The sequence below is a fragment of the Sinocyclocheilus grahami genome, unplaced genomic scaffold (genome assembly GCF_001515645.1).
Source record: "Sinocyclocheilus grahami isolate Dianchi unplaced genomic scaffold, SAMN03320097.WGS_v1.1 scaffold123.1, whole genome shotgun sequence".
In the NCBI taxonomy this organism is placed as follows: domain Eukaryota; kingdom Metazoa; phylum Chordata; class Actinopteri; order Cypriniformes; family Cyprinidae; genus Sinocyclocheilus; species Sinocyclocheilus grahami.
The window spans coordinates 734,242-737,104 of NW_015505302.1; positions in this window are offsets into that span (position 1 = coordinate 734,242).

The window sequence follows — 2,863 nt, forward strand, 5'->3', positions numbered from 1 at the left end:
CAACAATTCGCTGTGCGAACGATCACATTTGTTTTGTACATTTAAAAGTTAGTCTCTTATGTTATGTGTTTTACAATAGTGTTTACGATAGATTTAATTTAGTATTGTTAATCTGTTTATTATATTTTATTGTTGAGTGTTATAGGCTATTTGATGTGTTGTGTGCAGCGGCGCATTAATGCACGGGCTTCAACTATGAAGCTTACAATATGACAAAAACTAATTTAATTTGTATTGTGTACATTTGAATTATTGACAAGTGTCATTTAACAAAACTGAATATTATGTGGCGTTTAACATAGTTCTGAATTTGATTTTTTTTAACTTGAATATTAAACATTTGAAATTTAACACAACTTAATTTTTTAGGCAGAATTTTATAGACATGCATTTTCAAACATCATTTTTTTTTTGTTCTAAAATCTTAGACTGCAAATATCCAGTTTTTTTTAAATACAGCTTCAAGATGAAAAGGAAATTCAGAACATCAAATTCAATATTCTAAAATTCAATACGCAGAAATTCAGATCATACAAAAAGTAAGTCAGAGGGGAAGAGTAGATGATCTCCGAAAAGTCAAACGAAGCATTTTGGCCAATTAGTAGTTTTCTGGCGTGAGCGTGTGGTTTAAGACCTGATCATGAATCATAAAAGTGATTCTTAAACATTTATGGTTATATACTTATATGTTAGGTTAGCATTCTCAGCATGTGAAACATATTTGTCTAAGCGGTCTTTGGTGTTTGTTTTAAAGTATATTTGGTGTGGAAGGGAATAGCATGCCACCGTGTCTACACAGGATGCGAGCGAAAGCAAAAAAGACAGTAGAGCCCATTGATTATAATCAGTGATATTTCCTACACTGGATGCGGTGCGGCGCAACACTATACGGACTCAACTGCTTGAAGTGACAACACCCATTGCAAAGAGCTTGGACTACGTCAGGAATAACGGGGAATCCGTTTGCTGTTGGGAATTTCGCATTCAGTGTAGACAGTATTGATTATAATAGGTTCTGCTGTCTTTTGTCATGACGCGTCTTACTGCTCACGTCTGGTCTAGACACGGTGTAAGTGTCATACACAAGTCTGTTATTAATGCAATTCTGCTTTATTCATTCCATGATCGGAATCCTGCTGATGTTTGTAAACTGTGTTTTGAGCTGAAGGCTTCGTGAATAAACATATACGATTACAGTATAACCATTCATTTCCACTCAATTTAATACATTAAACTAATATATATAGGGTAGGCCTACTTGGCACAAGGATCCGATCCATTTTTAAAATAAAATGCAGTGACATTACGAATGACTGCAAATCACATCACTTATTTAAAATCGAGCACCGAGAAACACTTGGAGCCAGTTAGTGTTGAAAAGACCTCCTCTAGGTTTGGTAAGGCATATGCATCCTTAATGGTTTGTGAGTTGAACTTTCGAAAGTCAATGCACAACCGCACTGTACCGCCCTTCTTACGGACTACAACTATGAGCGATGCAAACGGAGACTAAGACTCACGGATGACACCGGCCTCTAGTAGTTCTTGGAGGTGCTTTCTCACAGCGTCAATGTCTTGGGGATGGATGGGTCGGGCTCTGTGTTTGAACGGTGTTTCGTCACTCAACTTTATCTGATGTTTGACTTTCTCAGTGTGGCCGTAGTCAAGGTCATGCAAGGAGAAGACCTCAGGCATGGAGTCCAACAATTTCGATATCTTCTCTTTCCAATTTGTGGGCAAGGGGGAGTCACCAAATTCGAAAGTAAGGTTAGCACAGGTAAGTGTTTCTTCCTCAGCTTTGACATCCACACTCTGATGCTGCTGGTCCATGACCCTCTGAACTGCATGGATCTCTGCCAGCACAACTTTAGTAGGGATTTTTATGTCCATTTGCATTCCATTTTTTTAGCAAAACTGACAATTTGGAGGGACGTTTACGGGGTAAGGTGTGCAAACAGTTTGCAATCAGCAGGCCTCTTGGTAAAGGGACCGAAGGAGGCCCGAGAGTCACCCACTTCTCTGTGTGGGGGCCATGTAGGTGGACAAAGCCGTCCAAGACCACTTTGCTTCCTGCAGGCACAACTTCAGAGGAGTTTCCCCTGAACTTCACATAACCCAGAGTCTCACTACTGGCTTGTCTCCACCTAGCTTCCAAAACTTTAATTATTGTTTGGTAGCCATGGAAGCTTGACTGAAAGTTAGCCACATTTTCTTTAGCACAATTGTTGTAAAGCACATCTAAAGAATTGATCACAACTAGGATTTGGGAAAGACTTGTTAAATCTGGCACCACCAGGGCCAGGGTGGGGACTCCAACTTCAGTTCCTATGAATGCCTTGGGGAATTTCAGGGTTAACTCAATGTACACCAGATACGGCACAGCCTGTTCGTTAGCTCCTTTCTACCTCCAGCAAGTTTTCCAATGGCTTCAAGGGGAAGTTTGACAAATTTGATTCATAAAATGACTGAGGAATTGTGGTCACCTGCGACCCTTAGTGTAAAAGGTAATCTACTTCTCTTTTTCAATTTGTGACCTTGGCTGTGCATTTTATCCCCACTAGCCCCTTTGGCAAGCGTTTCAAAGGCGGTACACCATGGCTGCGCACATCAGATATGTTTGTAACATTCAGGGCGACAGTCTGAACGTCTGGTCTCCATATGCCCCGCTACAGAGACCCTTTTTAGTTTAAAGGCAGGGCAGGCCTTCCATGTATAGAATCCCATTGGCTTTGTTGCTTTCTTAACTTAAGTCGCTTCTCCTCGATTTTGGTTGGATTTGCAGCATTCTCGCAATTGAGGGCCAGGTGCCCATCTTCTCCACACCGGAAACAGTACCAGGGTTGTGGTCTGTTAACTCTCAGCT